This window comes from Rhinolophus sinicus, linkage group LG05 (genome assembly GCF_036562045.2).
Source record: "Rhinolophus sinicus isolate RSC01 linkage group LG05, ASM3656204v1, whole genome shotgun sequence".
NCBI lineage: Eukaryota > Metazoa > Chordata > Mammalia > Chiroptera > Rhinolophidae > Rhinolophus > Rhinolophus sinicus.
In genome coordinates this window covers 86,667,974-86,692,751 of record NC_133755.1, presented here as the reverse complement: position 1 = coordinate 86,692,751, position 24,778 = coordinate 86,667,974, and the positions used below count along the sequence as shown (strand labels likewise).

Genomic DNA, 24,778 nt, shown 5'->3' with positions numbered 1-24,778 from the left:
TTCCTTTTTTGTTGATCTGTTGGGTGTTTTCTACTACCTTATCTTCCAAATCACTGATTTGGTCCTCTGCTGCATCTAATCTACTGTAGATTCCCTCCATGTATTCATTTCAGTGATTGTACTCTTCATTTCTGACTGGTTCTTTATGTTTCCTATCTCCATTGTTATTTTTTCTATCCCTTTGTTGAAGTTCTCCCTGAGATCATTGAGTATCCTTATGAATATTGCTTTGAACTCTGCATTGGGCAGATTGCTTGTCTCCATTTGTTACTTATTTTTCTGGAGTCCTGTTCCAGAAAAATAGCTAGTCTATTTATCCATCACAAAAATATAAAACTCCTGTTGATGTGCTTCAGACACTGCACAGGTTTGCATGTTTAGAACAGAAAAAGGATAGGTCTGTCCATTCTTTCTACATTTCTGTGTTATTTAGTTTGTTAGGATAAGCCTGTGCTGCTCTTTACAAGGGTTAGGACCCACGAGAAGCAAACGTTTAAGAACAGAAGTTCATGAAGGAAACAAGTCACATAGCTCAGTTCTAGAGATATTTACTTCTCAGCTAATAGTCAACTCCACAAACAATTGGCAAAGGCCTACTATGAGCCTAGCTCCAGGGAGAAGAATAATAGGTAATGAGCATTACGCATAAATACAAACTCAAAATGTTAATACTCTTCTCCTTGAGCTGCAGCACCTGTAACTAGGAGACCACGGAGCAAATGATCGCTACAATTTCCTCTCCAACCTCACCCCCTCCTCACTGGGGTCAGACCCAGGAATTACTGCTCTTCTTCTCTTTCAGTTGGTCTCATCTGCAGATTTTCAGTAGGATTGTTCTCTCTGGCACCCTTACAGTAGAACACGGGAAGAACTTTTCATCCACTTTCCTGTCCCTTTGGAGCTGCACTGCTCCAAACGGTAGTCACTCACCACATCTGGTTATTGAGCACCCAAAATGTGGCTAGTCCAAATTGAAATGTGCTGTAATTATAAAACACATTGTATTTCAAGACTTAGTAAAATATCCCGTTTATATTTTCATATTGAGTAGCTGCTGAAATGATAATGTTTTAGATATACTGGACTTAATCAAAATCTTTTTCAATGAATGTTACCTGGGTTTTTTCCTTCAACATGGCTGCTACAAAATTTTAAATTACAAACATGGCTTGCATTTTGTAGCTCACATTACATTTCTATTGGACGGCACTGCTTTAGAAACTGACGTAGGAAAGGCATTAAAGAGCATCCAAAGTCACACTGTCTGAGTTTGAAGTTTAGCACCACAGTTTACTTCTGTGTAACCGCAGACACATTACTTAATCTCCTTCTAAACCTCCACTTTCTCTTCTGTAAAATGTGGTAATAATTAAATGCTACCTCAGAGGGCTGTTGGTAGAATTAAATGAGGTAAAGCAATCACTATGATACCTGATACATAATAAATGTGCAATAAATATTAACCACTACTATCACTACTACTACTATAGTAATATTACTATTTGCATGCTGAAAACAAAGGACAAAGACACAAGTGGGGAAATGGAGAGAGGATACAAATACAGGCATCCCAGAGAGAGCACTTTATTTGAATTTGAAGGAGTCCACCCATTAAGGACCAGGCCTAGTTTGCTGCCATACAGCTAAAACACGCACTCCAGGCTGGGATCAGCTCCCAAACACACAGCCCACATGGAGGCTAACACTACTCAATGGCATCGTCTGGGTATTCCAGAACATTCCCTTTCCATAGAACGATGTCAGAGGATGTAGGGATACGCAGTGAGAGGGTACTGATGCTCCTGGTACCTGACGCAGAGGAAAGAACCTTAGCCGGGACTCTGGGAGACATGGATGTGCTGCCAAGGTATCAGCAAGTCAGCTCTCCTGCTGCCTCCTGGCAGCCTCATTTGTAAATGAGAAGAAATGGCAGAAAATTCTATTCTCTGAAGTCCCTTCCAGCTATGAATGTTCTTCTCTCCTCTTTCCAAAAGGGTCGCAGAGCAACAATCGCTTCATCAGAGTAACTTCACCACCATAGAAACCTCCCAGGTAAGCAATCCACTGCCTTCCCACTTGTTCAGCCTACGGTGGAAGCCAGGGATTTAGAGTACTCCTTCTCTGAGATGTCGTTGCCTTTTCTCATACGACCAGGGCTTTCACTACTGCAACTTCCTGTATCCCCTCGTCTCCTCATTCTGTCTCCTTTTTCAAGGCTCAGAATAGGCTTCATGGCCTTCAGCAAGAGCCCTCACTGATGCTGCCAATCTCGGTCAGTGCCCCTGTCATATGCTCTGGAATCAGCTTCCGTTCCCCTCTCTCAGTGCCCGTCATACTGTCCTGGATTTGGTTCCTGACTTGTCTTGTTGGGAAGGCAGCTCCCACAGGGCAATAACCAAGACACAGCACCTGTAGGTATTCAACAAATACTGAATGAACGTCCTATTCGTCTTTACAGTCCCAGATCCTAGCACAGTGTCTGGCATATTTAAGTCCTCAAACTTACCAAAAAGGCCATACACATGTAAGCAGAATCTTCTCTGAATCCCAGACACCTGTCTCCCACACATACTTTCCATTTTCACTTGGGTCCTCCCAATGTATTTCAAAACTCACTTCATCCTCCCTACGTCCTCTCTCACTAAAATCCTGTCCTCGAGCAACGTGCCCCTGCCAGTGAATCCAATTATGGAACCAGAATGACACGTCCCTCAGCCTCACATCCCAACCTAATCCATCAGCAAGTCTTCTGATCTGACTTCCTAAATGAGCTGATACCGATTGACTTCTGGGCAGTTTCCCTGCCACCATTCTAGTCCGCCCCACCCCGTATCTCCTGGGACCATCACTTAGTGCCTAACGGATCTCTCCGCTTCCGCTCCAAACTGGTGTCCACTCGGCATCCACACTGAATCTGTCCAATGATAAAAGTGATTATGAACCCTCTCCTTTGCCTTGGGAGACCCTGAGCAAACAATGAAGCTCGGCTCTGCCTGGCCCTTCTGCACAGAAACTGAGGGACTACATGACTGTTGTTTTAAGCTGTGAGTTAGTCGTACGTTGTTCCACGTTAACAGAAAACTCATTCAACGGCCATCAACTTTATCTGACCCAATGCCCACTTTTTATAACAAGCATCTTGTTACCAACTCTATCATTCGGAAATAAATACATTTAGAACCTACTAAGCTTTTAAAAAAATACACTGGTTATAAGGAAGAAATCAATAGAAAATAATTAATAATAAAATTATGTCTCAGGCACGTGAGAAAACAAAAAAGCTCCTATAAATTTACAAAACGCCCTCTGAGAGGAGACTCCAATTCATGGAGAAACCGCTTGCCAGCATCAGTGAATCTAGAACACAGTGACTCCAAATTGAGAGAGTATTTAACCTAGTATGAACCTAGTATTTGCTAATTTTGTTTCTTTATGTATCACTGTTGTACAGCATGCCTTTGAAAGTCACATTAGCATTGTATTTTTATCCTAACCTTTTCCAAAATGGACTTAAACAGGTTGGAAAGCCTCATGACTTCCTTTCCCCCCTCCTCCTCAATAATTACGCACTCACTGGACACATAATTCTGTTCCTTCAATTTAATTTTCACAATTAAACATTTAAAGCTTCTAATTTATTTCCCAACTTTCATTTTTCAGATGTGAACAGAGAATCACCATCTAGTGGCTCATTATACACACTATAAAATATTTCACCCCAGCTATGAAGCTGGTCATAGTAAATATGTTTTGTTGCCTTAATCAAGATTTATGATAATATAATAATTTTAAAAGCCACATGCCAAAATAATTCCTAAATTAATAAAAGTACTTACTTAGCACTTAACCTATTACACACTTTAAAATCGTCACAGCACCTTGCAGGTAACTATTGGCCCATGAGCCCAGGGCTAGCAGCAATGATGAAGAGCCTGTCACGAAGCCTATTTACTTGATTTATTTTACAGTAGCTTTCTAAGCCCACATATATAATAGGTACGCACTTTGTGACGGCAAAATCAATTATTTATTCTGGACAACCTGACAGTGTTACTATTAAGTCAAGTCACTAGGGGGAGGATTGCATGGATAGCTTTTGTTTTTCATGGCCAAATAGCAACACTATTAGTAAATATTCACAGATTCCTAGAACCCAAAACCTGGAAAGAACTTAAAAGATCATATCTACAGCTTTTTAAAGATTAGGAAATTGAGTCCAAAGTCACAGCCATCAGGGGCAGATGCTGGGATAAGGAAAGATAAGGCTGCAGAATCGCAATTTACTTATTTAGAAACTGGGTACAACCCCACCCCCAACAGGGTGGCTATAACAAGGAGATAAATATACAAAGTACATGAAAGGACATAGTACAAGGCCTCCTACTTAATGCCATTCCATAACTATCATTTTCCTTCCCCGTTTCTTCTACCAATCTCTTCCATCATTTTTTTCCACAAAATACCACTTAGCACGATGCACTTTGGTGATGATTTTCTCGCACATACGTGTGTTGTTGCATCGAAAACAAATTACAGCAAATTACAGTCCATTTGGGAACAGAAGGATTCACTGTGACACTACAAAGGAAGCAGCGGAACCCAACTCTCAGGAATGCAGTCGACACTCCCCCGAGTTTTCAAAGATTTTCAACTTGGTGGACTGAGTCTAACCAGCTTCCCTCAGATTGAGACCAGGCAGAGTTCAGAGCCAGGTGTTCCACCTCGTGCCTCCCACGTAATAACTGGAATACCCAGGAGGCGCGTGTCCATCCTCACCTTCTTGGACCACGAGGGAGCACGCGACACTCTTGAGCATGTCTCCTTGGACTCCACTGCCTTAGCCTCTGTGACACTCTCCTCTCCCGGTTCCCTTTTACTGCTGTCTCTTTTTGCACTACTGTCTCCTTAAGAGTGTGTTTCCCAGGGCTACGCCTTCCTGGTGAGTTTACTTATCCTCCTGGTTTCAGCTACCACCTAGGAACTTCCAAAGCTCTATCTCGTGGCCAGAGCTCCCTTCTGAATTTCAGACTCATGTGCCTGCTGTCTGATTCCACTGTGGGGCCCTGCCAGCACCTCAAGTCAACACTCTTCCCTTAATGCGTCTCTTCCTCCAGTGTCCTTCATTTTAACACGCAGTCTCATTACAGGGTAAACACGCTAAAAACCTGTAAGTCTCCCCTGACTCCTTCCTCTCCCTGACTCCACCCGATCTATTCAATTACTACATCTTCTAATTCCACCTCCTAAATATTCCTCTAATTCATCCCTTCTACGCCTATCTAATAACTTCTATTCCATTTCCGGTTTCAATCACCTCTCGCCTGGACTACTTCAAAAGCTTCCCAACTATCTTCCTGCCTCCCATGTTCTCCCCCTCGATTCCATCTCCATCCGGCTTACAGAATAATCCATCTAAAATATAACCACGCCACTCCCCCCTTAACTCTAATGGAGCTCTGACTAAAAGGCTCTGGAGTAGGAAGACCTATGCACTTTGAATCCACTCACTGCACCCGTTAGACGTGGCCTTGAACAAGTTACCCAACTCCTCTGCACCTCCATATTTTCACTAGTCAGTGCCCCAGAGGATCAAATGAGATAATAGCTATAAAGCACATAATACAGTTCGGGCATTTACTCAGTGTCTAACCAATGGTCATTATTAGTGATATTAGTACTAATACAATCATAATGATGGTATTACAGTCACTGGATGACATACAAGTCACAGACAAAGCACATACACCCTCCTTGAATTGACCCTCGCTTACCACTCTAGCCTTCTTTCTCAGCTAGATGCGCTGTGCCTCACTTTATGCTTCAGTAACACCAAACGTAGTAACCACTTACCCTGACGCACCGCCATTTCTCTGCCAAAAATGCCCATTCCCTTCGCCTGCTGTACAGGTAAGGCCTTATTCCTTAGGCCTAATGAAGTGTCGCCTTCACCGGGAAAACTTCTCTGCACATCAGAGCTTATCAAGATGTCTCCTCAGAAGCATTCATAGCTGAGTATTTGAGGCATGTAAATTCTAAGCTCAGAGTCCTCTGGATATACCGGGGGTGCCAAAAAAATGTATACAGATGCCTTGTGTATTCATCTTTCGTTATTGGTATATACTGACTATTGCAATTTTAATCGTTTTTTCTTTTCTTAACATGTGTATACATTTTTTTGGCACCCTCTGTATTTCTATCCTAGCACTTACTACTCTATATTACAACCATCTACGTTTAAATCTACCTCCCCCACTAGATTATAAATTCTTAGGGGCAGGGAACAGAAATGATTCTCCTTTGTACCCACAGCACTTAACATCACCCAACATGAGGTCAACACATCTTTAATGGATGAAAGGATATCTGCCTGGAAATCTCCCTCCTAATTCCACCTGAATTAGGTCAATTCTTACCATAAAGTTGTTACATTACACTCAAATTTAATTTATGTAAATTCAACTACTTATATGGAAGGAGGAGTTACAAAGAGTGAGAGCTCCCCACCACTCCCCTCAATGACTATATATACAAGGTCTGACAATTAAGTTCACGGATCCACGCTACAAAAACTGCTACATACCTCATTGCTGAATATCACTACGGTCACCTTCGAAGTACTCCCCTTGGGAAGCTACTAACTGATGCTGTTGAATAAAATAATGAATTAATGGTAACTGCGACTGCTTCCAGAAGAAGGAACTGAATATTTGTAGGGTAAGGATGAATGGAAGACGTACTTTCCACTGTATATCCCATTTTTGAATTTTGTACAAAGTCTAATATTACCTCCTTAAAAAAAACAATTTTTTAAAAATAGTAATGAGTTGATGTTAGCTGAAGTGTTACAAAGGGATTTCTTCATTAAGCTACCCGCTATCTCTGGGAATGAGGAAGGTACTGAACGCATAGTGTGAGGATCGGTAGGCTTGATGCAAGTGAAGCTCAGTGTTAATATAAAGGCTCAAAAATATATTAAACAACATATATTTAATTGATTTAGCCACTCTAGAAAAGTTTGATGCTATCTACCAAAGTTAAAGATCTGCATATCATATGGCTCAGCAATTCTACTCAAACGTAAGTACAAGAATGTAATAGCTAAAACACAAAAGACCCTAGAAATTCCCAAAATCTCCATCAGCAACAGAAAGATTGAATAAATTGTATAGTTATGAAGTAGAATACCAGACAGAAGTAAAACTGGACAAAAGCAGCTGTACTCAACAAGATGGATAAACCTACAATGTACTACTAAGTTAAAGAAACAGGGACTTCCGGAAAAATGGCGGCGTGAGGTGAGCCTCTGTAAAGCTCCCCTGGAATTTACAAAGAATCGAACAACAAAAACTCCACAAAGGACTCCCTGCACAGCAGACAGGCACGACGAAGAGGCCCACTACCAACTGAAATCACCTACAGGTGGGAGATTCGCGCGAGTGGAGGGAGGAGGAAAGGGAGAAGTGCCCGGAGACGGAGCCGTGTGGGCGCAGGACGCAGACCCAGCTCAGTGCGCCGAGCTCGCTGCTTCCCGGAACTACCGCAGCTGCGAGTGAGGGAAGAACTCGGACTGCTAGGGCTCCACCAGGGCTCCTCAGGGCTGAGGGGACAGCATATAACACGGCTGAATCCAACGCTCATGGCAGAGACCTCGGAGAAAAGACTGAGGGAAAAAGGCTGAAAACGGTGGTTTAAGCCCGCACTGCTGAGCAGAGAACGGAGCCTTAGGCACTGAGACTAGCCGCCCCCTCCCTCCCCTCCCAGAGCTCGCCCCGCCCCCACCTGCCCGGTGCTAGAAGTGAAACAGTAGAACTGTCAGATCAAAACAACAGAAAATTTGCTGTTTTGAGAACTGTGGACCGAAAACACAAATTCATAGCCCAACTAGTTCCAGCAAAGGGGAGAGGGCTGTGGAAGCAGGACCGGCTGTGGTGGTGGTCGCAGCCATTGCTCCGGGCCACCTCTCACATCTCACCCCGCCCCTGACCCCACCTATCTGGGTGGATCCCTGCAGGAGTAAACAGAACTGCTGAAACATACGGGCTCTGAATCAGGAGCTGGAAGAGCTTTGAAACTTCAAAAGCTCTCCGCATACCCACCAGGACACTGCGCCCTGTGACCTAGACAAACTATTAACAGAGGAGAAGCCCGTCTCCCAGGGAATCCCCCCATTGTGTGAGAAGTTGGAATAGTGCAGAGAAAACATAGCACTGCCGTGTGGGAGAAGAAAAATAAGTTGCAGTTGAAGAAATAATAAAACATTCTACCAACAAATACTGGCAAACAAAAGACTGCTTTCTGTCAACCTGTTGCAGAAGTCACTCCTGTAGATGTCTAGGAAGAGAAATAGTAAACCAGTAATCGCCATGAATAACCAAGGCAACAAGATAGCTCAGAAAGAAAGTGAAAAATCTCCAGAGAAGGCACTTAAAGATACAGAAATTTGCGACTTAAATGACAGAGAATTCAAGATTGCAGTTCTGAAAAAACTCAACGAGATACAAGAAAACACAGATAGGCAGTTAAATGAACTCAGAAACTCAATCAAAGAACAGCATGAGCATTTCACGAAAGAGATTGAAATCTTAAAAAAGAACCAAATAGAATTTCTGGAGATTAAGAACTCAATAGAAGAAATTAAGAATGACATAACCAGCTTAGGTAGTAGAGTTGACCAGATGGAGGAAAGAATCAGTGACATCGAAGATAGAAACCTGGAAATGACACGGATGGAAAAAGAAAGAGACTTGAGACTTAAAAGAAATGAAAGAACTTACAAGAACTTTCTGACTCCATCAGAAAGAGCAATATAAGAATAATGGGCATACCAGAAGGAGAAGAAAGAGAGAAGGGAACAGAGAATATATTCAAACAAATTGTCGATGAGAACTTCCCAAATTTGTGGACAGAACTGGACCCTCGAATCCAAGAAGCAAATAGAACACCTAGTTACCTCAATCCCAACAGGCCTTCTCCAAGGCACATTGTATTGAAGCTGTCTAAAATCAACGACAAAGAAAGAATCCTCAAGGCAGCCAGGGAAAAGAAGACGGTAACTTACAAAGGAAAGCCCATTAGATTATCATCAGATTTTTCAGCAGAAACTCTACAAGCCAGGAGGGAGTGGCACCAAATATTCAAACTATTGAAAGAGAGAAATCATGAGCCAAGAATAATATATCCAGCAAAGATATCCTTTAGATATGAAGGAGGAATAAAGACCTTTCCAGACATACAGAAGCTGAGGGAATTTTCTAATACACGACCTGCACTACAAGAAATACTAAAGGAGGCTATTCGACCACCATCAACAGGGACAATTTGTGGCAACCAAAACTCAAAAACGGGGAGAGTAAAGGCCTGAACCGGAATATGGGAATGGAGAAAGTAAGCGTGTTGAAGAAAATGGAATACTCTAAATATCAAACTTTCTTTTACATAAACTTAAGGGTAACCACTCAAAATAAATCCAGAATTGAAATATATACTGAAATAAAAGAAGAAACAGAGGGAAACATCATAGAATACCACCACACAGAAATAATAGACAACAACAAAAAGGCAAAGAAACAATGGAGACACAGCCTTACCAGAAAACTAAAGATAGAATGACAGGAAATCCTCACATATCAATAATCACCCTAAATGTAAATGGACTGAACTCACCAATAAAAAGGCACAGAGTAGCAGATTGGATCAAAAAACTAAACCCAACCATATGCTGTCTCCAAGAGACACATCTCAGCTACAAGGACAAGCATAGACTCAAAGTGAAAGGGTGGAAATTGACACTCCAAGCAAATGGTACCCAGAGAAAATCAGGTGTAGCCATAATGATATCAGATGAAACAGACTTCAAGGTGAAAAAGATAACAAGAGACAAAGATGGACATTTCATAATGGTGAAGGGACTGTACAACAAGAAGACATAACAGTCATCAATATTTATGCCCCCAATCAGGGAGCACCGAAATACACCAAGCAACTACTAACAGAACTAAAGGGAGAAATTGACCAAAACACAATTATACTAGGGGACTTAAATACATCATTGACAGCTATGGATAGATCATCCAAACAGAAAATAAATAACGAAATAGTAGCCCTAAATGACACATTAGATGAAATTCACATAATTGACATTTATAGAGCACTTCATCCTAAAACATCAGACTATATATTCTTTTCTAGTGTACATGGAACATTCTCAAGGATAGACCATATATTGAGACATAAAATCAGTCTCAACAAATTTAAAAAGATTGAAATCATACCATGCATATTCTCTGATCACAAGGCTTTGAAATTGGATATCAACTGTAAAAAGAAAGCGGGAAAAAACACAAATACATGGAGATTAAACAACATACTTTTAAAGAAGGACTGGGTCAAAGAAGAAATTAGAGGAGAGATCAAAAGATACATAGAAACAAATGACAATGAAAATACATCCTACCAAAATTTTTGGGATGCAGCAAAAGCAGTTTTAAGAGGGAAATTTATCTCATTACAGGCCTATCTCAAGAAACAAGAAAACTCCCAAATAAATAACCTCATGTTACACCTTAAAGAACTAGAAAAAGAAGAACAAGTAAAACCCAAGGTCAGCAGAAGAAAGGAAATAACAAAAATTAGAGCAGAACTAAATGAAATAGAGAACAAAAAGACAATAGAAAAAAATTAATGTGACAAAGAGCTGGTTCTTTGAAAAGATTAACAAAATTGACAAACCCTTGGCTAGACTTACTAAGATAAAAAGAGAGAAGACACTGATTAACAAAATCGGAAACGTAAAAGGGGAAGTTATCACGGACACCACAGAAATACAAAGGATCATCCAAGAATACTATGAAGGACTATATGCCACCAAATTCAACAACCTAGAAGAAATGGACAAGTTCTTAGAAACATATAGCCTTCCAAGGCTGAACCATGAAGAACTGGAAAATCTAAACAGACCGATCACCAGTAACGAAATTGAATCAGTCATCCAAAACCTTCCCAAAAGCAAAAGTCCGGGACCAGATGGCTTCACTAGTGAATTCTACCAAACCTTCTAAGAGGATCTAATACCAATCTTGCACAAACTCTTCCAAAAAATTGAAGAAGAGACAGTACTCCCTAACTCATTCTATGAGGCCAACATTACCCTGATACCAAAACCTGATAAGGACAGCACAAAAAAAGAAAACTACAGACCAATATCTCTGATGAATACCGATGCAAATCCTAAATAAAATTCTAGCAAATCGAATACAACAATGCATTAAAAAGATTATTCATCAGGACCAAGTGGGGTTCATCCCCGGGGCACAAGGATGGTTCAACATCCGCAAATCCATCAATGTGATACATCACATAAACAAAATAAAGGACAAAAATCATATGATTATATCAATTGATGCAGAAAAAGCATTTGACAAGATACAACATCCATTTATGATTAAAACACTTAATAAAATGGGTATAGAAGGAAAATACCTTAACATAATAAAGGCCATATATGACAAGCCCTCTGCTAATCTCATAATTAATGGAGAAAAACTGAAGCCCTTTGATCTACGTTCAGGAACACGACAGGGATGTCCCCTATCACCTCTGCTTTTCAACATAGTGTTGGAAGTCCTTGCCAGAGCAATCAGGCAAGAGAAAGAAATAAAAGGCATCCAAATTGGGAATGAAGAAGTTAAATTATCACTCTTTGCAGATGACATGATGCTATATATAGAAAACCCTAAAGACTCCACCAAAAAGCTATTAGGAACAATCAACGAATACAGTAAAGTTGCCGGCTACAAAATCAACGTACAAAAGTCCATTGCTTTCCTATATACTGACAATGAAATCTCAGAAAAAGAAATACAAAAAACAATTCCTTTTGCAATTGCAGCAAAAAGAATAAAATACCTAGGAATAAACTTAACCAAGGATGTGAAAGACCTATATGCTGAAAACTATAAGACATTTTTGAAAGAAATTGAAGAAGACACAAAAAAATGGAAAGAGATTCCATGCTCATGGACTGGAAGAATCAACATAGGTAAAATGGCCATATTACCCAAAGCAATATACAGATTCAATGCAATCCCCATCAAAATCCCAATGGCATATTTTAAAGAAATAGAAAAAAATTCATCAGATTTGTTTGGAACCACAAAAGACCCGAATAGCCAAAGCAATCTTAAGAAAAAGAACAATAATGGAGGTATCACACTTCCTGACTTTGGCTTGTACTACAGGGCTACAATAATCAAAACAGCATGGTATTGGCAGAAAAACAGACACATAGACCAATGGAATAGAATTGAGAACCCAGAAATAAAACCACATAAATATGGACAGATAATTTTGACAAAGAAGCTAAAACATACAATGGAGCAAAGACAGCCTCTTCAATAAATGGTGCTGGGAGAATTGGATAGCCACGTGCAAAAGAATGAAACTGGACTGCTATTTGTCACCATGTACCAAAGTTAATTCAAAATGGATCAAAGACTTAAGCATAAGACCTGACACAATAAACTGCATAGAAGAAAACATAGGTACTAAACTTATGGACCTTGGGTTCAAAGAGCATTTTATGAACTTGACTCCAAAGGCAATGGAAGTAAAAGCTAAAATAAACGAATGGGACTATATGAAACTTAAAAGCTTCTGCACAGCAAAAGAAACCATTGACAAAATAAAGAGGCCACCAACTGAATGGGAGAAGATTTTTGCAAACAGTGCCTCCGATAAGGGCTAGTATCCAGAATATACAAGGAACTCATGCAACTCAACAACAAAAAAACAAACAACCCAATTGAAAAATGGGCAGAGGACTTGAAGAGACATTTCTCCAAAGAGGACATACAAATGGCAAATAGACATATGAAAAAATGCTCAACATCACTAATCATCAGAGAAATGCAAATCAAAACCACAATGAGATATCACCTCACCCCAGTCAGAATGGCTATCATCAACAAGACAAATAGTAACAAATGTTGGAGAGGCTGTAGAGAAAAAGGAACCCTCATACACTGTTGGTGGGAATGCAGACTGGTGCAGCCGTTATGGAAGGCAGTGTGGAGGTTCCTCAAAAAATTACGAATAGAATTGCCATATGACCCAGCAATCCCTCTCCTGGGTATCTACCAAAAAATCTGAAAACATTTAGAGATAAAGACACGTGTGCTCCATGTTCATTGCAGCTTTGTTTACGGTGGCCAAGACATGGAAACAACCAAAATGTCCTTCGATAGATGAATGGATAAAGAAGTTGTGGTATATATACACAATGGAATACTATTCGGCAGTAGGAAAAGATGATATAGGAACATTTGTGACAACATGGATGGATCTTGAGAGAGTAATGCTGAGCGAAACAAGTCAGACAGAAAAAGCAGAGAACCATGTGATTTCACTGATATGTGGTATATAAACCAAAAACAACAAAAGAACAAGACAAACAAATGAGAAACAGAAACTCATAGACACAGACAATAGTTTAGTGGTTGCCAGAGGGTAAGGGGGGCGGGGGGTGGAGGGTGGGTGATGAGGGTAAGGGGGATCGAATATATGGTGATGGAAGGAGAACTGACTCTGGGTGATGAACACACAATGGGATTTACAGATGATGTAATACAGAATTGTACACCTGAAATCTATGTAATTTTACTAACAATTGTCACCCCAATAAATTTAATAAAATAAAATTAAAAAAGAAAAAAAGAAACCAAACACCTTAAGAATATACACGTATGATTGTTTTTACACACACACCTCAGAGATACTGCAGGTTCAGTTCCAGAGCGCTGCAATAAGGCGAGTCTCGCAATAAAGCGAGTCATAATCTTTTTGCAAATGGAGGCTTTTGCCTCCGATTTATGAAAAATGCAACATTTGTGAAGCATACTAAAGTGAACTGCAATGAAATAAGGTGATGTCTGCAGAAAAAGTTCAAAAACAGGCAAAGTAAACGCTGTAAGTGTTTAAAGTGTATATTAGGGGGATGAATTTTTTTTTTTTTAAGTAGAGAAGTAATACTAAATATATAAGTTGGGAGAGTGGTTACTTTTAAGAGAGGGGCTGTGATTGGGAAGGAGCCCCTGATGGTTCTCTAGGTAATGGCAGTGTTTTATGTTTTAACTTGAATGGCAAAAAATTGGATGTTACTTTAAAATAATTAGGCTGAACATTTGTGTTCCATAGACTTTTCTCATGTGTATTAAACTGAACAACAGAAACAAAAGTTTAAAAATATAAAGACGTTCTCTATGTAAGCTGGATGCAGGAAGAAGAAAGCATGTGAGTTTCAGAATCCTGGGCCTAAACTATGGGCCCCACAGGACAGAAAAGGAAGACCAGGAGGGTAACACAGGAGTTTTCCACCTTTTCTGAGGCCCCCTGTGGCCGGGTCAGCTTGGTTAAATTCTTCCTGCTTTTCTCAGCTTGTTCACTTCTTTCTCTACGTGGGTATCCACTAATTTCTCTAAAAGCTCCTTCTATAATATTACAAACTCTGTGTCCATGGTTCTCCAACTTTAGACGTACCAGAACCACCCAGAGGTTAAAACATAGATTGCAGGGCCCCATCCCATAGCTCCTGATTCAGGGCGTCCAGAGTGAAGCCCCAGAATTTCCATGTAGAACAAATTCCCAGGTGACTCAAATGCTGTCCTAGAACCACTGCTCTATAGTTAAGGATTCTAATGCAATAATCCTGGTGAGAAAGTAAGAGGAGTTCAATGAAGGTAAAAGCAGTAGGAATGGAGAAGAGAAAATGGAAATGAGGGATGATGAACAGATAGAAGAACATGAGGGTGGGAGAGAGAGGGAGCTCAGGACGCTCGGGTTTGCGGCTTAGATGAATAATGGACCACTCACTAGGTCAAGGAACTGAGGGCGAGGAAATGCACATTTAATCTGATCAATTAATCTACGGCTTGGAGAGTGTGAGGAAGGAAGCCTAAGAAAGGCACCTAACCTCACATGGGGAAGACAGAGGGAAGCAGGAGTGGAACGAGGCAACAAGAGGAAAGTGCTCTAAAAGTAGTGTGTAAATATAAGAAACCCCATAAAAGTAAACAGGTGACCTCTTCACAGTGGGATTTTATGCAGCTTTAAATTGAAAAAAACAACAAAAAACACACACACGAATATGAAACAATGAAGATCTCTATGAACCGAGGTGGGGTGGTTTCCAGAATATATGTGTAACAAGCAAAAGCAAAAGAATACCCATCACACCTTTTGTGTAAGAAAGAAGATGAAAAACTAAAATATACATACATGTGGTTATCTGTGCAGAAAAGAAGCGCAGGAAGCAGAAACAATGATTATCTATGGGGCAGGAGAGAGGAAGAGGAGACTGGGAGACGGAACAAAAGGAATGGGTGACACTCATCTGAGAACGCCTTCTGACTTTTCCAACCACGTTAATCTTTTCACATATTCAAAAAAAGGACAGTAAGTGTCTATGAATTTTGTTTCTTTATTTCTCTTGCTCAATTGTTGCTTTAAGTTTTATATCTCCCCTAGGCCAACTGTTTAGTGGTTACCAGTGGTAAGGGGGTGATGGGGGATGGCAGAAGAGGGTAAAGTGATGGAAGGAGAACTGACTCTGGGTGCTGAGCACACAATGTGATATATAGATGACGCACTATACAACTGTACACTTAAAACCTATATATTTTTACTAACCAATGTCACCCCTATAAATTAAATAATTTTCTTTAAAAAAAAAAAAGCATAGCAAATAAAATCAACAAAGATGAGGAGGAAAGAGAGTAACCAAAGTGTATTTCAAATGAATAACATAACCACACTGAAGGGGTTACATAATGTAACTTTTTTTACATATATTTTTTATTTTACAATTACACTTGACATACAATATTACATTAGTTTCAGGTGTACAAAATAATGTTAAGGCATTTATATAACTTATGGAGTGATCACCGATGAATGTAGTACCATCCTGACACCATACATAGCTTTACCATTTATTGACTATATATTCCCTATGCTGTACTTTACATCCCCCTGACTGCTAACAAGACCTAGAAGCAATGATATCTCAATAGCCGTGAGTGCAAACACTGAGATTTCTATTTCTAGATACAATTTTGCAGTAAGGGTTCTCTGGACCCGATTCTGGGGCAGGGGCAGGGAAAAATCAAGATGAACCTGAACTATCCTGTTGTACCAAAAATAAGCAAGTGCTCAAAGAATAGTGAGGACACATCAAAAAGACAAAAGCCAGCTTGAAAGGGCTTCCATTGGTTAAATATGGAACAATTTGAGGAAAGAAAATAAATGATTTATACATATTTACAAAGAATTGTAACTCATTGGATAACATACGAATCTGCGAGTTCATAGTGGTATTAACTAATTAATTGGGGGAAGTAAACTAATAAATATAGAAGGAATGATAGAACTAGAAAATTTTCATTTGGCCAAATTGATTCAGGAAAGAATCATCCATGGACCCTAAAAGTACTGGATGAAAGGTTAACGTGTAAAAGATATTTACATGTCTCAAAGTATTTCCCCAGAAGGCACACTACTTACAAAGGAAAAACAGTTCATTTACCCCGGAGAAACCAGGAGGAATCGGTCTACACTAAATGATCTAAGTTAACATCACCAGTAATGAGACTCGTCAACATCACTGGCCTCATAAAATGACACACAGAGAAAACCACATCACATCTGTGGCATTCCTGCCAAAATGCATTACTGTGGCTCTAATCATGAGGAAACACCAGGCAAACGTCAAATGAGAGACATTCTATTAAAAAAGAAAAAAACCTGGCCTAGCCTCTTCAAACATGTCACTGTCTCACAGACAAGGATGAGCAACTGTCAAGAGAAAGCAGAGCAAAGGAAAACCACTGAAGTCACTGCATGAGCAGCGTTTTGCTGTGGCGGCTGGGTTTTTGTCACTGTCGCTGGAAAGGGTTTTCATGGATAAGCCACTGGGGACAAGGCCTGTGGATGCCCTAATAGCACTACATTGATGGTAATTTTCTGGTTTGTGAGGATTAGAAGGGGGTTACTAAGAATATTCCTTTTTTTTTTTTTAGGAAAGGATTTAGCTACAAGGGCATTATATCTGCAACTTACTATCAACAGTAAGAGAAACAATATATATGGAAAGAGACAGAGAAAAGAATAAAACAAAAGTGGCAAAGTGTTAACATTTGGCCAAACTGCCTATTTTGTATTGGATGAACATTTAAATAAAGAGAGAGAATGCTGGAGGAATGTGGTGAAGGTTACACGAGAATTCTTTTCTGTGCAGGTTAAAATTAAAGGTTACAAGAAAAAGGTAAGCAGGTAATTGCTACCTGTTGGGGGTGGGGGTGGTGACGTCAAAATATAGTCAACATCTAAAGATATAAAGTTGCAGAATATAAACCTAACTGTGATGTGTTCTGAAATGGGGGTGGTGATGTCAAAATATAGTCAACATCTAAAGATATAAAGTTGCAGAATATAAACCTAACTGTGATGTGTTCTGAAACGTTTCCCTGACTAATTATGTTCTGTATACATCTTGTAAAGAGTGTGATTTGGAATAAAATGGATCTACTTTAGGACCTTATTCAAAAAGAAGAGCTTGTAAAGTTCCCAAAGGACTTTAATGTAAGTTAACAGACTCATCAAACCCATGTAACCCGAAGTCATTACCCTATATGGAAGATGCAATGCATGGCCTCAGACAGTGGTTAGGCAAGTACGTTTCATCCAAAAGTTTGGAAAGTACATTAATTTACCTACAAATGTTTGGTTCTATTTAAGATTAATTATGGAAACCATTAAATAAATGTGAATAAAAAAATACAAGAATATATACATAAAATTGGATAAAAATGAAAGCATTTCAGTTGCATTAGAAATAAACCTCATGATAATGGATGCAAAACTTCAAGAAATCACAAAAAAAAACCCTTGTAATTATGAAAACTTGCTTTAGATTTTAAAAACCACTACCTTTTCTTTAGAGCATTTCCAGAAAATACTGTGCACACACAAGTCAGAAAAATTATAGCATGTGCTACAACAGAGACAATTTCAGCTGACGATAGGATTTCATGTAACAAAGAATTTATGGTTGTTGTTTTTTTTAAATTTATTTTTAAAATTTATTGGGGTGACAATTGTTAGTAAAATTACATAGTTTTCAGGTGTACAATTCTTATGGTTGTTTTAAAATACAGTAAATCTCAAGTACACACTGCTTGGGGTGAGAAGAAAATATTTTTCACTAAGTGATTAGAAAGGAGTTCGGAATTTACTTGAAAGTCATTAGCATGGAAAAGTAAGTTCCGCCTCTAGAAGACTTTGCACCTATACATAGAGAAGCAGGACATCTCAACATTTATGTAAAGTCTCTTGTCAGTCAATTAAAAAACCTGGGACAAATACAGCATGTCTGCACCGGAAAATCGGCACTGGGGCCTGTAAGTACATTTCCCAAACCAAGAAAAGAAACGCACACACTGCCAGGATATTTTATTTGTATTACACAAAGATGCAAAACGCTGTCCAGGAGATTAATGTGGGTATATGACATGTTCCATTTCTGGAACACTGCAGTAGCTTATGAGGTGAGATCACAACTGAACACTTGGGCACTCAACAATCACTGGAGAACCTACTCTGTGAGCAACATTTACACAGCACGTATCATAGTCTACGCAGTATTGTGGACGTTTTTTCCTCCTGTACCAAATTATACATTCTTTGATTGACTAGAATTTCTGCTCATCTCTGTATGTTTCCATGGCTCCTTACATACATAAGGCTGAATGAATTTGACTGTGCTATATGCCAAAATCCTCAATATATGACACATGTGAGACCCAAAGTATATTCGCAAATAAGGAATAAGTGCTTATATTCAGGTTGCTCTCCATCTACATTTGTGATCATATCTCCTGCTTTTATTTCCTTTGGGTTCTGCCCACTTTGCCCATCCTATTGTAAACTTCCCCAGTACAGGGAGTATATTATTTGTCTTCCTATCAAACTGCAAAGTACTTAATAAGACACAGATTATAATCTTGATACTTGCTGTTGACAATTATTTTGCAAACTGCACTCTGACATTAAAAAGTGGTGGGGGGAGGGCATCTAACACACCTTCAAAGCACCCAGCTGTGCATCAGCTATTTGTTAGAAATTGTCTGTACTTACTGAGCACACACACATGTGTATAAAATTAGAAACAGTGCCTTCTCTGTGACTCAGCAGAGACACGATGAATGAAATCGGGGTGACGTACGTGCAATCATGCACAAAACAGTACTAAGAAACTTCAAAGGTTCAGTGAAACAATGCTATGTACCAAGCAGGATGCCAAATTCTGGAGAAGACAGAAGTAAGGATGAGGTAGGTCTAGGTATGGACTTGGGAAGCAGCCCGTGCATCCGAGCGTCTGCAGGCTCTGCCGTCCTGTCCTCTTCTAAACGCTCTCCTGCTGCTCCATCGACCCGGCCCCGTTGGTACCCAGCCTCTCAGTTGCTTTCTCTTCTTCCACCCCTAGTCTAAGTCAGCAGTTCTCCGAGTCTGGTCCTAGAGATAGCAGCATCAGCAGCGTCTGAGAACTTGCTCAAAACGCACGTTCTCCAGCCCCACTCAGACCCCCTGAATCAGAAACGATAGGGGTGGGGCCCAGAAAACCGTTTACCCAGGCCTCTAGGTATTTCTGTGTGCTCAAGTACAAGAACCACCTCACACTGATCTTAAGTGTTCATTCCCAAAAGTTCCCTTCCTTTTCCCTTCCAGTTCTCACTCTCCACATTTCTGTGTAGTTACAGCTTCTTCTGTTACCTCTCCAACTGTGACGATCACCACTACTGCCAACAAACACCGTCACTTACTAAGTATTTCTAAGCTCGACATGGCGCTAACCATTGTGCTCAGGCTTTCTTACTTAATCTCCACAACAATTCTTTACACTATTAATAACCGCTCACTTCAGAAGAAATTTAGGCAGAGAGGTGATAAATAACTGGCCCAAGGTCACCAAACCCAACCAATAAGTGAAGTGATGTCACGAGGATCTCACCTCGGCTTTACGCCGACGCCCAAGTCCGCGGCGTTACCCACCATCCTAACTCCTAAAACGGTACTACTGCCATAGCCTTGGAGGCTGTCACTTCAATTACACTTATTCCTAAACTGTCTCTGGACTAGAATTTCCAACTACCTAGTGGATCTCTACAAACTACAAACAGGGACCTCAAAATTAACCGCCATCATTTCTTCTTCTCTCCATTGCAAATCTATTCTTCCTCCTGTGTTTTCTAATTTAATGTCCTCATAATCACCAGTTACTCAAGCTGGATAAGTCTTCTTGGACTTCTCACTCTCACCTCTAGTTGGTCATAGCATTTAGAGATTCACTATCTAAAATATCTCTAACAATCCATCCATTCCCAGTGTCCTCCAGGCTCCATGAACTCTCACCTACATCCTAACTGGTCTGCAGAACTCGCCACTCTAATGCAATCTGTATGTAAAATGCCACTTAACTTCCTGATCTGATTATTCTACCTCCCAAGGCTCTCCAGGGCCTACAGGGGGTGGGGGTGGAAGGAGAGCCCAGGCTTTTCAAAATGGAATGAAAGACCCCTCATAATTTGGCTCCAACCACACCTTTCCTGTGTCATCACTTCTTCCACACAACAAGCCTACAAGAAACAGCTCCAGGTTTTCCAAAGCCCCATTCAGTGTTTGGCAACTCGCTAATGCTCCCTCCCCTTGCCTGGAACTACTGTTTCCCCTTTTACATGTGGCAAAATTCTACTCAACCTTCAGGGATAAGTTCCAGCCTCTTCTTGGTAAAGTTTTCCCTGACTCTTCCCTGACTCTTACCTATTTTTCCCCAGCCAAAATGATTATCTACCCCTTCAGCATTTTTTTCATTCCAAAAGTGATTAACGCTTATCATAACATATGGTTAGTGATTTGCCTCCTCTGACCAACACTTAGCATCTCACAGGGGATAGTGTGTCTTATTCTCTGTCTTCCCAGCACTCAACACAGTGCTTACCACAGCCAGCACCCAATAAATATTTGCTGAGTCGTTAAATAATGCAACATTTGGTGCTGCAACTTGACACATCTTAGGTTAACAATTCAACCTCAGGCATACATACCACTCAAAAGAATTTTCACATAAGCAAAGATATTATAAAGAGCAAAGTTTCAATATTTAGCAGCAGCACCTTTAATTACCTCACACACTTTTGTCAATATTATTAGTATCCTTCTTCAACTAGTCCACATTCCCAGCTATCATGATTTGTATTCTTACAGTATGAGCAGTAACTGCAAACCCCACAGGCCACTATTAGAGATAATCCCAGCAAAACTGTGTCACTGAGAGTGGCTGGGTAATTGCTTTGGGTACATCACTTCAGTAAATTTCCAGCGCAATGGCCCAAGCACATCAGGTAGATTTTAGAAATGGGGACATGCGCTGCTGACTAAACACACGAGATGACACGCACATTCGTGAGGCATTTTTTCAAATTAGTAACAGAAATCACAAGTACACAACCACCTGATGTTGGTTCATCTGTAACAGCCTTTCATTTTAAGTAAGGACGACACGCGTTCTTGTGTAAGACTCCACCCTGAGTAGCACAACTCCATGCCACCCAGCAAGCAGGCTCTATCTTGTTATCAGTGGCATGCTGATAAGCCTGCTCACTCTGAAAACTCTCTCTCCTGACCTGCTAAACCTTACCGCTCCAATATTCCCCTATCAGACACCTTCCGCTCCACTCACCAGACAATGAGTCTCCGCAGTATATACCCCAATGGCCAAACTCACACTATTTTCTCAACACATTTCTAATCTCTTCTCAACACAAATTCAAATTTTATCCTTCTTTCAAAGACCAGCTCAAATCAAACCTCTTCTGAGTGTTCACTAACTCAGCCCACCCACCACAAGTCTTATCTTTTCTAAATTTCTACTGCACTTAAAGTGGAGCAGCTCACATAGCACTTGTTTACATACGACCTCATTTGGTGTCATAAACAGTCTTATATATGCTTTATTTTCTTAGCTATGCTGTTTGCTCCTGAAGGGAAAAAACCAGGTCTTCTACGTCATTTGTGATCCCACAATCCTCCTCCCACGTGTAGCACAACACTGGGCATGTATCTGAACTAAATGCTTGCTACACAATGGTGCACCACGTACACAGTGTGACATATAAGTGTGACATATAACTAACATCTACTGCTTGCCTACTCTGCCTAAGATCTTTTGTAAGCACTGGACGTATCACCATGATGACAACAGGTGTGATTCCTGTCCTAAAAGCTATTATACTCCAGAGAGCAAGAGACACTGAATCTCCAGTACTCTAAGTGTTCCAGAGTGAGGTTATTAGTGGTTCCAAGATGTAAGAACCTCAGGCAACGTGCTTTACCGCTTCTCAACTAAGACACTGAATCACAGAATTTTAATGCTGAAGTAATTTCTTGCACAACTCATGATAAAATTTCAGAATAGTCGATCTGCCTTAGTCTATCTTTCCCCCAGTTCCAGGCACTGCCTTAATCAACAGTCGGAAAAGACTGACCCTCCTCCCTACCTCCAATTCTACTTTCTCCCAGGATGGTAACTACCACCCGCACACATCTGAGAGGGGAGCACTGGGCTCAAGGGTCGCTGCGCCTTTACACTCAGGCTGGACCAACCATCCACATTTTCCAGCCCGCACGTTGAACACAATCTGTATTTTCTACCAAGTAATAGCAAGCCTGAGCTACTTTTAATAAAGCAGTAACACTGCCTCCACACCGCCTGGGCCCTTCTAATGACAGAAGCACCACACGGGGCTGGGAAACACAACAGCTGATTTGCATCTACGAGGAAGTAAGCCCTGAACATGGACACCCGCCCCTTGCCTCACAATCTGTAGCAACAACGTGACGAAACGCCCCGGCCGACAAAGTTCCAGGGGCGCCTCAGCACGTGCACATAACGTGAAGTTGGCAAGTCCCGGCAACAGGTGGGCCGCCCGCTCTCCCGACGGAAGCCTCCCCCGGTCAGGGGTGTGTCCGCGCGGCGCGCAGACACTGATTCACAACTCCCTCCACAACAACGGCTCCTCCCACCCGCCCGAGCAGGGGCGCTGAAGGCCCCGGCAGCGCCTAAGTCTCCGAGCCCCAGCCCCGGCAGCGCCGGGTCCTCCTCCTCCTCTCGGTCTTGAGTAACGACGTCTCAGGCAGGAGGCGAGGCTGCCGTAGGAACCCGGGCTTCTCCGACTCGACTGGGCTGGGGAGCCTGGCGGAGCCACCCGAGCCTGCAGGCACCCACTTCCGACTACACCTTTCACAACGAGACAGTCTTCTCCGGCCGTCACTGCCGCTTCCCGGAGCGCCCGCGTCCAGGAACTGACCCTCGTCAGCCCCCGTCCCGGGAGGAAGCAGCGGAGGGGCGTGGAGCGGTGCGCGCGAGGGCGGTGGGGGCGCGCGGCCCCGCGCCCCGGGCCCGCGCAGCAGGTGCGGCCAGGCCCCAGCTCCCCCGCGAGGCCCCGGCTACTCACCCCGACGATGTTCCTCGGCGACCTAACCGCCGACACAGAGGCCTCCTCCGCCGGCTCCGCACACCCCTCGTAGCCACCGCCCCCTCGGCCGCGGCCGTCTCCGCCGTCCTCGCCGTCGCCGCCGCTGCCGCGGCGCGCGCCCGCTCTCACGCACACCGCCGTGGCCGCGCACGCGCCTCAGCGCGCTGGCGTCACTTAGCAACCGAACATCGGCCGCGGGGCGGGCGGGATGCCAGGGTTTAGGGCCCCGGGGTCGCCTCAGGCGGGTTTGGCGGCTTTTCCCCGCCCGCCCTACCCGCTGCCCTCCGGAGCCGGGGTCCCCAGGGTGTGGCTGCCCTGCCGGCACCTGGCTCCGGGTAAGTCACGTCACCGTACGTCACTATATGGCGTCACGGATTTCGTCATGCGAATGGGACAGTCCCCGCCTTGATCGCCGCCTCGAAGTGACAGGACGCCTGCGGTGGAGAGAGCTCTGGCCTGGTCCAGACGGGCGCGGACCCCATCGGTAGTTCTGCGAAGTGCAGTGAGGCTCTCACGGGAGTAAAGCCGGAAGGCGGTGACTGCGCGCTTCTATGGAAGACTGCTGAGGGACTCGTTGACTCAGGAGCTGGGGGTGATGGGCCGAGTAAATAGGGATAAGAATACCCATTGAACCTACGCTGGAGAGTTGTGAGGCTAAAAGGAAAGAATGCATGCCAAGGTGCTTTGTTAGCTTCAAAAGAGAAGACAGTGCAGCAAGAGCAGTTAAGAGCATGGAGTTTGGAGTCAGAAAGCCAGGTTCAAGTCTGATCCTGGCTGATGGGGGATAATCAATTCTGCTTGACGCTTGGCCAAGTGGGGGACCGGAGTGTGGGAGTTAGAGAGAGTAACTGGAAAAGATACAGTTGCAGGCAAAGGGAGCTCATGAGTAAATGTATGGACGTGAAAATGGGCAGGGAGAGCAGGGCTGTAGAAGGGACAGATGTGAGCGCTGTTAAGGTGGTAGAATTGACAGCACTGAGTAGGGGCCAAATAAGTTGGCCAAGTTTCTAGTATGGGTGCTGGGGTGGGTGGTGGAAAAATTCAGCAAGATGCGAAGAAAAGTGAGTCTTCGGGTTATCCACAAGTTTCTGATCTAAGTTACTACAAAGTGCTGGTGATGATCTGGGAGGATGATCAGATACGATGATGAGTTCAAATATGGATGTGTTTATTGGGGAAACACTTATTCTCCAGTC

The 24,778-nt window shown here is 42.1% G+C and overlaps 1 protein-coding gene across 1 annotated transcript in view; it reads right to left on the bottom strand.

The window, feature by feature from the left end:
- BTBD9 (BTB domain containing 9) overlaps positions 1 to 24,008 on the bottom strand; it is a 389,548-nt gene extending 365,540 nt beyond the window's left edge. The window contains exon 1 of the mRNA XM_074332880.1: positions 23,562 to 24,008. The gene's annotated coding sequence lies outside the window, so the exon portion shown is untranslated. The remainder of the gene's footprint in view (positions 1 to 23,561) is intronic.
- Positions 24,009 to 24,778: the final 770 nt, after the last annotated feature.